Here is a 12,161-nt window from a genome sequence, read left to right as displayed (position 1 = left end):
CTTTTTCTGTCCTGCATTCTCAGCATTTCCTCACAATTTTTGGTCTGAGGTACTTTTTTTTTTATATTAATTAACTAAACCTTGTAATTACTGTGAATGCTGCAAAGCATTCACAGTATTGTTCTTGTACTCCAAAAAACTTCGGTCGCTAAAAACTCAAGCAGCGTTTGGGCTACAGACACCGTTCTGCTATCAAAACGTTCAGCCTGTTCTGGAGATTTATGCTATTCCTTTTCTTTTTTGTAACCTTTATACTTTTTAAGATATTGAACTTTTTATAATCTTCATTTTTGCTATTCAAAATGAATGGGGAAGTTTCAAATCCTTTTCAAATCCTTTCAGGCTTTAAAAGCTAATAACTTCAGCATACTTTCAGCTAGAAAAACCATTTAAGCTTTAAAATGAAGCCAAGCCTTTCAGCTATTCAGCTATTACTTGGTGTTTCAAGATCTTTTACGGTTTAAGCACAGTGAGCGTTTAAGTTGAAGGAGTTTTTTCAGCCATTTCAGAGTTTATAATGGTTGTGTATTGCGTTTGCTAGAGTGGGAGCCTGATTAGTAGAGTGGGAGACTTCAAAACTTTCAGGTGGAAAATTTATTTTTAAACTGCCACTGTGTCCACACTCTTTGTGCTACAGCCATCATTGTATGCTCAAAATGTAGAGCTGCTTCTCTACTTTCAAACAGTGTGTCTCTAAACCCTGTCAAATGTAAACTTTTTAAACTGTAAGCATTCAAACAGAGGGAGTACCTTCCAACTCCTTCATTAACCTCCATAGTAATTTCAGAGAGCTGATTTTCTCCAAAGCAGAAATGAGCACCTTTTTTAAACTGCTCCCACAACCACACTTTTGAGCTCATGAAAATAAAAATTACACCACTGTTTAGAGCAGGTCCTTGTGACGCTCACAGTTCAAAAATTATTTTGATAGGAGCTACGGTTTCTGATTTAGAAGCAGTTATTTGACAGGTGCACCGAGCCAACTTTGACAGAGATTTGGCCAGAGTGCATGCACCTCAGCAATGTAGGAGGTGCACCTGGCAGGTGTTTTCAATTGGTGCATTTACAAGCATTCAGCTTGGGAGAGCTCTCCAATACGTATGCATGCAAACCTCACTGCTTGTGTGAGACTCCTGTTGGCTCAGTGGTAGAAAAAGGAACCATGAATGCACAAAAAGCAGACAGAGCAGGTTTAAGTACCACTTTATCCTAAACTTAAAAGATTCTCCATTGAGTTTTGAACTTTAAATCTTTTCATATTCAATGATATTATACTTATTCTTTCCACAGTTTTCTGCACCTTTTTTCTCCTTCATGTTTAGGACAAAGTTTCAGTGTCTGTTTATTTCTTCAAGCCATTTTTGACACTTTAAAACTTTTTATATTGACACTTGAGCAAACTCCTGCTGAACAAGAAAAAACGCTTGTTGCTTTTTGCTCTGACAACGCTCACTCTAGTGGTTAACCAGAGAAACAGTAGCATTAATGACACAATGTCAGAACAGCATGCTCAGGAAAAATGGCCCAAGGTCATCAGCTGCCATAGCCATCTCACTCATGGTGGCCCATTTTACCCATTTCAATGTCTTTTATGGTTTTTCTTCAGCTGCAGTTAAAATTTCTTTAGGCTGTTTTTCAGCCCTTTAAGCAAATCAAGTTTAATTTAGCTACTTTCTTGACAATTTCAGCTGTTTTGCATTTCAAATTCATTTTCAGCATTTTTCAGCTGCTTTAACTCTTTCAGCCAATCAGAATTCAGCTCTGAAACATTTCCTGGCATTTCAGCTCCAATCATTAAGCTTGCAGCATTCACAGTGCATTTTCTTCAGGAAATGCTTTTTCTAGTTACAAACTAGCTGTTCTCTTTTTCTCTTTGTTCTGGACTGTATAACGGACTCCCCCTGCTGAATCCTTGGGCCTATCTTTGCAATTAGAAAGTAGAAATGGTTCATAAATACATCCCAATAGTGTTTGTTACAGTTTCAGTTCTTCCAGCTCATTTGGGATTTGGAGAATGTAGAATCACTTTATACCTTCTATTTCTACTGTTGTCTTTTACTTTTTGTTTGTATTTTATTTCATCTGTCATACTGTCTTTATATTAGAAACCAAGTTTTATTTATCTTACCCTTACAGTATGCTTTTTTCATTAAGAAACATAAGAATATATATACCATATATGCACTGTATAGGTTTAAGTTCTGGTTTATTTGAGAGATGCTAAAGACAAAGTGATTTTGTTCATGTTGGCTTAACCACTAGAATAATTATTGTTGAAACTCTGTATGATCAAATTATTTAAAACAGTTGGTGACTGTCAATGATTTCTGAAAATGATGAAATGATGAAAAACAAAGTGTCATTCAGCACAGGCTTTTATTCATTGTTGGTTCATTTCCAATTTATCATTTGTAGCAGTAGTAGCTGTTGGTGCAGAAACAGCTTATCTTAAAGCAGCAAGCAGCAGTGCAAGGAGCTGTGGATTCTGCGTAAGGAGCGTTGGATTCTGGAGCAGAAGAGGAAGGAGTGTGGCAAGAGGACTGGTAGCAATTCCAGGATTCTGCAAGAAAATCAGTAATATGCATTATTAAATATGATGAAGCATTCTCTGGTGAATGATTTTCTTGATGTATGACAGTATCAGAGTCTTGTGTGTAATATTAAAACCCAGAAAGACAAATGTGACACTCACCCTCTCAGAAGAAGAAGAACGTGCAACGCGCTCGTGTTCCGAGTCAGTCTGTTTAAAAACAAATGTACAAATGTCGTGTTTGGATATGACAGTACAGGAACACTGAGACAGTCTATGAATACTTTATTACACTTACAGGATTTGCCAGAGCAAGGCTCAGCAGGCATCCAAGCAGAAATACAACCTTCAGCATGGTTTCAGTGAGTTGACCTGTTACCAGTGATTCAGATGAGTTTTTGTTCTAAAACATCAGTAAAATCACCATCACATCAACATTAGAGTGAAAGCAAAGAAACAATAAATGAATGATAATGTTACCGTCAGGGCTTCACAACTTCAGCAGACTGTCTCAGAGATGTGGACGATTGTGCTAATGCTCTTCTGACAGTGGAGCTTTTTATACACAGTTACAAGAGATGATTTCATCTCATTTGCATACCACGCTGTTGGGAAATTGTAATTATTAGAAACATGTCTACATCCACATCTTACACAATAATCAGGGACACACCCGTGAGAAATCTTTTGTCAGAAATGATGTATCATGGTTGGTTTCATCTCACATTCACAGGTATTTATCAGTAAAGCTGCTTCATAAATTGCCATTACTTGCTGACAATTTTGGTCTGAGGTAACAACAAAGTTAAGTAACCAGCCACCCAATCAGCTGTAAACTGTCCGTTTTCTTCTTGTCCTTGAAGTTTTTAATGTGAAGAAATGTTGTATTTGGAAGAATAACTATAGAGGCTTGTGGTCTACTGTACATGCAAGAGCTAATCTTGTTGTTGCTGGAACAGTAACATAATATTTACTAATTATGACTCATGTGAACAACTTAACGTTTCGTGCACATGATTCTTAAAATGTACTTGTCTACCATTTTGAAGTATGTGCAGAAAGATTGCAGTGGTAAGTTTCTGAAGTTGACATTTTATTTTTTTCTCATTTATTTAATTAAATCACCTTTGTCAGTGGACAGGTTTCAACAGAGCTGAATGTTTATCTAAATATATCAAAAAAGTAAACTATTTCCATCTTTGTTTTTTCACAAAACTGTATCACCTACATCAAAAAACTAATTGTTTTTATCATAAATAATCAGATAATATTCTTCAAATAATTGCACATATTCACATTAATTAGGTAGATAGATAGCAGGAACTAATTTCCAAAAAACCCCAAAATAAGTCAGACAGACATGCAAACTTCACTGGGTGTTCCCTGTTAACTGTTTAGGCTGCTAAATCTCCTGATTTGCAATCATAACCAGGTATTTCCATCTGTTTACAAGTTTGCCAACTCCAGAGAGCCATATTTAAGCAATAATGTGCAATATTCTTTAAATATACCAAACTTGAATATTTCAATGAAAATATTGGGCAAATCCATTGAACTGTATTGTTTCTGATATTTGTGCCTCACAACCGTGAATTTTAAATCAAACAATCAAGATGTCATTGAAGTGCAGACATTCAGCTTTTATCCATTCCATACTATCTGGAAAGCATTTGACTGGCAACATTTTCATTTCACAATGATCCCAAACATACTGCCAATGCAGTAAAAGCATACCTGGATAGAAAAACATACAAAATATCAGTTATGGATTAGCTCCTGCACAGCCGGGATCTCAACAATATGGAAGCAGTGTGGGATCATTTTGACAGAGAACAAAAAGCAGCCAACATCCAAAGAAGAGCTCTGAATGTCTGTAATGAAGGTCTTCATTACATGTTTAGGGTGGAATATGCACAAATGGTTTTAGCAGACAAGTAAAGGAATGCAGCCACATTAAAGGTTTAATATGTTTTATTTGTGTTGTAGATTCCTGTTTGCAGTCTCCCAGCTGGTACAGGTGAAGGTCTGCCTAGGAACAAATGTTATATTACTATGGCAGATTTGGTAAATCAACAGGAACTACATCTTAACCTTTATAGAATTAATGTTTTAATGGCTGGCATTTATTGATATTTTTTTTAAAAAGGTAAACATTTAAGTTGAGATTGCTTACCTGTGCTCTCTCCAAAAGGTGTTCCGGCCAAAAGAGTCCCCAGGTTCCTGAGAGCCTTTTAAAGGTTCCAGGTTATACCAAGGAATTGAAAAGGGGATTGAATAAGCAATTACCAGTTTGATTTGTATATTTTGCATGGAGGGTCTGTTGGATGAGTATTTTATGTAACAGATTTTATGTTTTGTAGTATGGTTTCAATGTTAATAAAGTTAATTAGTTAAGTTGTGTGTTTAGTTTGTTAGTGTAGTTTTTTGTGTACCCCAGAGAATGGTTAGGCTCAAGTGGTGAATTAGCAGCAGTCTATAAAAGGCTGCCAGTTAAAATCAGACTGTTGTTGGAACCCTGCTCACCATTGTGCTGTACTGTTTGGTTTTGTTATGTTTTTGTGGTATAAATGTTGGTGAATAAAACACCTGTGGGTCAGCACGTCACCTCTGCCTCAAGCCTCCTATTTTAATTCAGCCGCTACGGTCATCCTAACAATGTCCTTCAACAAGCAACTAAACTGTCTCTAAAAAAGTCTCAGTCTTCAATCTTGTCACCCCTTTGTTGTCTTCCAGACTCTTGATATCATATATTTTGTCTCTCTTTAATATCCCCATACAAGTAATACAAGTCCCCTTCAACCCTTTTGTGTTCCAGCAGAAATGACATGTCTTTTCACTGATTTGGACTCAGCTAACCTTCACACACAAACTTTTTAACAGTAGATGAGAAGGTTGTTTCCCTGTGCTTTCAGATGAGGGAATGGGTCTTGACTGTTGTTTGCACTCATGCACCAAACAACCGTTTAGAGAACCCATCCTACTTGGAGTCGTTGTGTGCTCCATTTGGTCACTCTGTAGTTCTACTGGGAGACTCCAGCACTCATGTGGGCAATGACAGTGAGACCTGGAGGGGTGTGGCTGGGAGGAACAACCTGCATGATCTCAACCCGAGTGGTGTTCTGTTATTAGACTTCTGTAGGTATGAGAATGAGGGTGGAGTGCCCACTCTGCGTCAGAGATGAGTTGCTACCCCAAGTCGCTACTCCTCCATGTCAAAAGGACGTAGATGAGGTGGTTCAGGCATCTGACTAGGAGGTCGCCTGAGTGAGGGTGAGGGTGAGTGAGGTGTTCTGGGCATGGCCTACTGGGAGGAGGGCCTAGGGTAGACCCAGAACACACTGGAGAAAATATATATCTCTCAGCTGGCGTGGGATCAATGTAAACAGTAGACATGGACAAGGACAATGAGATCAAAGAAGCCATACATACAAAACTGGACAAGAAAAAGATCAAGTCCATATATTTTTGTAAACATGTAGGAGATCAAGGCTCATGGAAATAGTGATAAAAATTTTCACAAATGAATAGTAATAATATAATAAAAAATATAAATCAATAAATTTGTTTATAGATTACTTCATTGACCTTCAGAAGAAAAGGCTATCTTACAATGGTGAAAATCAGTAAATTAAGTTTTACTGATAACTTAATGAACAACAAATTTATAGTTCAAATGAAAGAAGGATTTACTAAAACATTGTTTAATTTAAACACTTTAAAATGATAGTTAAATGCAGTTTAAACAGAAAAGTAAGATTCACAAATTTATTTAAAATATAGTTTTAATTTGGATGTGTAGATTTTAATTCAGATATTTAAAATGAATAGTCTCTCTCCCATTTGCATTTCACCACTAAATTAATTTTTCCAGTAGCTATCAGCTTCTCTGTCTAGCCTCATCGGTTAGGCTTTCTATGAGAACTTGGTTATTGCACTTTGAAGAAGAGGTAAAACAATTCAAATTAACTATGAGATGTCTGATTAATGAAAATGACCTTACTCAATCTAGACTGCTCTGCTAATACCATGGGATTGGCCAGAACAAAGTTGAGAACACATCCAAACAGAAAAACAGTGAATACACCCACTGGACAAATATCGCAATAAAATGAGTGTGCGGTCTGAAGTTTGAGCAGACTGTCTCACAGATGATCAAGAGGATTTTGGTAATGTTGTGCTGAAGCTGCGTTTTTGCTAAAGCCAAAGTGTATTTTTCTTAGCATAATGCACTGTTGTGGGTGAACAATAATTATTAATAAATCTTCCACTACTACAAGATGAGGAAACGCAGAAGGTAATCAGCACCATACCTGACACATGGCAAATACAAGTACTCTAATATACTCTAATATATATGTACTCTTTGTCATGGAATGCTGTGCTGTGTGGCAGACAGGAGGAGGCCCCCAACGCAGGATACACAAGACAGAGGTAAAAAAAAAAAAAAAAAAATCAACTCAGCTTTTATTTGGTGAGTGCAGAACTGGACAGAGCCAGCGGCAAAAATCCAGAACAACAATAACTATACTAAGTTTGCAGATACTATGGAAACCGGACGGGCAGGCATGCACACACAGAGCAGAAAGACAATGAATAAGACAACAACAGGCAGAGAAACAGGACTTAAATACACAGGAGGGCTGATGAGGGAAGTGGAAACAGGTGGGAACACAGGTGATGCTGATTACCTAGACGAGACCAGGGGAAGCAAAAACTGCACACAACAGACAGAGACTAGACAAATATCCAAATAAAACAGGAACACAGAAGGGGGAACCAAGACGCAGACTTGACACCAGGAAACACAAGGAACTAGAAAGCAAACTAAATCCCATAATTAAAAAAAACCCAGAACAGAACAAACACAATAAGGCAAAACAATACACACACAGGGTCAAAAGGACCCTGGACCATGCATGACAAGCTTAGCTCCAAAAATATGTGTTTGTTCCCAAAACTGATTTAAATTTCAAAGGTTTGGGGTTCTTTTTCTCTTATGCATTCTCAGCATTTCCTCACAATTTTTGGTCTGAGCTACGTTTTTATATTAATTAACTAAACCTTGTAATTACAAACTAGCTGTTCTCTTTTTCTCTTTGTTCTGGACTGTATAACAGACTCCCCCTGCTGAATCCTTGGGCCTATCTTTGCAATTAGAAAGTAGAAATGGTTCATAAATACATCCTAATAGTGTTTGTTACAGTTTCAGTTCTTCCAGCTCATTTGGGATTTGGAGAATGTAGAATCACTTTATACCTTCTATTTCTACTGTTGTCTTTTACTTTTTTTGTTTTTTTTTCATCTGTCATACTGTTTTTATATTAGAAACCAAGTTTTATTTATCTTACCCTTACAGTATGTTTTTTTTTTTCATTAAGAAACATAAGAATATATATGCTATATATGTGCTATATAGGTTTAAGTTCTGGTTTATTTGAGAGATGCTAAAGACAAAGTGATTTTGTTCATGTTGGCTTAACCACTAGAATAATTATTGTTGAAACTCTGTATGATCAAATTATTTAAAACAGTTGGTGACTGTCAATGATTTCTGAAAATGATGAAATGATGAAAAACAAAGTGTCATTCAGCACAGGCTTTTATTCATTGTTGGTTCATTTCCAATTTATCATTTGTAGCAGTAGTAGCTGTTGGTGCAGAAACAGCTTATCTTAAAGCAGCAAGCAGAGCTGCAAGGAGCTGTGGATTCTGCGCAAGGAGCGTTGGATTCTGGAGAAGAAGAGGAAGGAGTGTGGCAAGAGGACTGGTAGTAGTTCCAGGATTCTGCAAGAAAATCAGTAATATGCATTATTAAATATGATGAAGCATTCTCTGTTCAAGGATTTTCTTGAACTATGACAGTATCAGAGTCTTGTGTGTAATATTAAAACCCAGGAATACAAATGTGACACTCACCCTCTCAGAAGAAGAAGAAGAAGAACGTGCAACGCGCTCGTGTTCCGAGTCAGTCTGTTTAAAAACAAATGTACAAATGTCGTGTTTGGATATGACAGTACAGGAACACTGAGACAGTCTATGAATACTTTATTACACTTACAGGATTTGCCAGAGCAAGGCTCAGCAGGCATCCAAGCAGAAATACAACCTTCAGCATGGTTTCAGTGAGTTGACCTGTTACCAGTGATTCAGATGAGTTTTTGTTCTAAAACATCAGTAAAATCACCATCACATCAACATTAGAGTGAAAACAAAGAAACAATAAATGAATGATAATGTTACCGTCAGGGCTTCACAACTTCAGCAGACTGTCTCAGAGATGTGGACGATTGTGCTAATGCTCTTCTGACAGTGGAGCTTTTTATACACAGTTACAAGAGATGATTTCATCTCATTTGCATACCACACTGTTGGGAAATTATAATTATTAGGAAAAACATCTACATCCACATCTTAACATGGGGAAACACAATAATCAGGGACACACCTGTGAGAAAACCTTTGTCAGAAATAATGTATCATGGTTGGTTTCATTTCACATTCAAAGGTATTTGTCAGTAAAGCTGTTTCATAAAGTGTGATTACTTGCTCACAATTTTGGTCTGAGGTAACAACAAAGTTAAGTAACCAGCCATCTATTGTGTTTCTCATTTATCTAATTACCTTCATCAGTGGACAGTTTTTAACAGAGCTGAATGTTTGCTTATCTAAACATGTCAAAAAAGTAAACCGTTCCCATCTTTGTTTTATCACAAGGCTACATCCACCCATCCAACCGTTCTCTTCCGCTTATCCGCGGCTGGGTTGCAGGGGCAGGAGCCTAAGCAGAGAAGCCCAGGCTTCCCTCTCCCCAGGCACCTCCTCCAGCTCATTAGGAGGGACCCCAAGGCGTATCAAAAATCAAGTTATTTCAATTTGGGGGGACACAGGTGGGTCATCCTACACCGCTATTCCCTACACCTTGCTCGGGATGGGGGTTCAGGTGGGGCTTTGTGGGCCTGGCTGGCGATGTCCTGGGGTTGCTGTTGGCCCTGTGGGAGGGGTGTCAGTAACTTAAGCTATAACAGTAACTAGTCAGACAGAAAAACAAGCTTCACTGGGTGTTCCCTGTTCACTGCCTGAGCTGCTAAGTCTCTTGACTTGCAATCATAACCAGGTATTTCCATCTGTTTACAAGTTTGCCAACACAAGAGAGCCATTTTTAAGCAGTAATTTGCAATGATCTCTAAATATATTAAACTTGAATATTTTGATAATAAATAATGGACAAATCCATTGAACTGTATTGTTTCTGATATTTGTGATGAACTCAATGCAACATATTTATATCAATCTGTCCAGGTGGCGTTTCTGTCTATAATCATCAGCCACACCCTGAAATGAGGAGGAGGAGGATTTCTTAACAAAGCTGATCCAAAACTGTCTATAAGAAGAGCTCAACATTCAGAGCATCACTGCAACAACCTCCTTCACTGTGAGACAGTCTGCTGCAGCTGTAGGACTTGAAGTAATTGAATCTTTATTCTCAGTATTTTCTGTGTAAGGATTGTAGAAGAGCATTTGTTATTTGCTTGGATCAATTTGTCATTTCATCATTTTTTTCGTTATCTGCAGGTTAGGAGCTTTGCAAACCAACTTAGCTCGGGTTCAAATCAGCTTCCAATGCAACATGTTTTCTATGATCTCCTTATTAAACCTCCCACTTCCAAACATTTTTTTTTCACAGTTTGTGAATGTTTTCTCTGCAACTACATCATCTCTTCATATTAGAGATGCATGGGCCAAAGATATGGGGGTTTCAATCTCTGCCACACTCTGGGATCATATTCTGATAGGAATAAAAGACTGCTCCATTAACACTAGGCTGCAGCTAATTCAGTTTAAAGTGGTACATCGTCTGCACTATTCTAAAGCACAGTTAAGTAAAATATTCCCAAATCTTTCAAGTGTCTGTGACAGGTGCAGACACCCCAGTGCCACCCTGGGACATCAGTTCTGGCACTGCCATAATCTAACAGCTTTCAGGTCTGATATTTTCTCTCTCTATCAAGCTGCGTACAGACTGCAGATAACCTTTGACTGTCTCATTGCCATCTCTGGGGTATCTGATTCCTGCCCTGCTCTCCCTCTGCCTGCACAACAGGCTCTCTCATTTGGGATGGTTGGAGCTAAAGGTGTCATTCTCTAAGAGTGGAAATCAGCCTCACCTCCCTCTTTTAAGTGCTGGCTGAATAATATGGTTTCCTGCTTACACCTTGAAAAAATACGCTACGCTCTCAGTAACGATGTTCCCAGATTTGTTAGGATTTGGGGGCCATTTCTTGAACATATGAGCAGTTCTGCGCGTGTGAATCACAAGTAGCGGCTGTCTTACTTTAATTTAGTAGCCCCGTCATCTCTCTGACTATTATTGGGGCATGGATTACCTGTTTTTCCACATGTAATTTTGTATATCATACCTGGATACACGTACACTTCAAAGAGACTGATGTGGAGCTGACACACATTTTTTTTTTTTTTTTTTCTTGCAATTAATTATTTACCTTTACTCTGTTGATTCTTCATTTTGGGGTGGGTGGGAAGGGTGTTACCATTTTATTTTTTACTTGTTTTTTACTGTGTTCATTTATCTTTTCTATAATACTGACAGTTGTGCAGTTGGACTCTGGGATCCGTTCACTGCTGTTACTGCTGTATGGACTCATCTATGGATGAAGAGGAGGAAAGAGGTCCTAGCGCTGTAAACATCCATTTATGCTGACTGGTCTTAACTGATTGATCAACATGGTGTATGTATACATATGCAGAAGACTGTCTTGTTGTCACTGCTGCGCTGTTGACAATTGCTTGCTGTTGAAAACAATATAAAATATCAAAAAAAAAAAGAAAAAAGAAATGCAAGCTTCACTGGGTGTTCCCTGTTCACTGCCTGAGCTGCTAAGTCTCTTGACTTGCAATCATAACCAGGTACTTCCATCTGTTTACAAGTTTGCCAACACTAGAGACACATTTTTACGCAATATTTTGCAATTTTCTCTAAATATAATAAACTTGAATATTTAGATTTTTAAAAAAGTGGACAAATCCATTAAACTGTATTGTTACTGATATTTGTAATGAACTCAATGCAATATATTCATATCAATCTGTCCAGGTGGGGTTTCTGTAATCATCAGCCACACCCTGAAATGAGGAGGAGGATTTCTTAACAAAGCTGATCCAAAACTATCTATGAGAAGAGCTCAACATTCAGAGCATCACTGCAACAACCTCCTTCACTGTGAGACAGTCTGCTGCAGCTGTAGGACTTGAAGTAATTGAATCTTTATTCTCAGTATTTTCTGTGTAAGGATTGTAGAAGAGCATTTGGGTGAATTTGTCAGCGTGTTTTATTATGTTTTCTTTTTCAACAGCTTCAGTAACTGAAACCATGCTGAAGGTATTTCTGCTTGGATGTTTGTTTGGTGTTTTTTTGTTTAAAATTGTGACATGATTTAGAAGACTCTTTTGAGACAAATTCTGTTACAGATGCAGAAAAATAATTATTTTAAGAGAAAAAAATAAAGTGCGCTCATTTTCTATTCATGAAGTTTATTTGACAGATATTGCTGTGTATTCTCATTAAAATGTCACAAATGGACTACTCCAGTACATGTCAGCTGTGTCACTGGTT

General features: G+C 37.6%; 2 long non-coding RNA genes across 2 annotated transcripts; both read right to left on the bottom strand.

Annotated features, from left to right (window-relative positions):
• Positions 1 to 2,377: 2,377 nt before the first annotated feature.
• LOC115795742 (uncharacterized) lies at positions 2,378 to 3,057 on the bottom strand. The gene is made up of 4 exons (XR_004021275.1): positions 3,011 to 3,057; positions 2,829 to 2,902; positions 2,693 to 2,740; positions 2,378 to 2,560 (listed from the first exon to the last, which is right to left on the bottom strand). It is a non-coding gene; the product is annotated as an uncharacterized LOC115795742 (long non-coding RNA).
• Positions 3,058 to 8,140: 5,083 nt separating this feature from the next.
• Positions 8,141 to 8,817, bottom strand: LOC115796475 (uncharacterized). Its single transcript, XR_004021308.1, has 4 exons — positions 8,771 to 8,817; positions 8,589 to 8,662; positions 8,447 to 8,500; positions 8,141 to 8,314 (listed from the first exon to the last, which is right to left on the bottom strand). It is a non-coding gene; the product is annotated as an uncharacterized LOC115796475 (long non-coding RNA).
• Between the last annotated feature and the right edge of the window lie 3,344 nt (positions 8,818 to 12,161).

Source organism: Archocentrus centrarchus, chromosome 1, assembly GCF_007364275.1.
Source record: "Archocentrus centrarchus isolate MPI-CPG fArcCen1 chromosome 1, fArcCen1, whole genome shotgun sequence".
Taxonomy (NCBI): Eukaryota; Metazoa; Chordata; class Actinopteri; order Cichliformes; family Cichlidae; genus Archocentrus; species Archocentrus centrarchus.
Note: the sequence above shows the minus strand (reverse complement) of the source record. Positions and strands in the feature narration are given on the sequence as shown.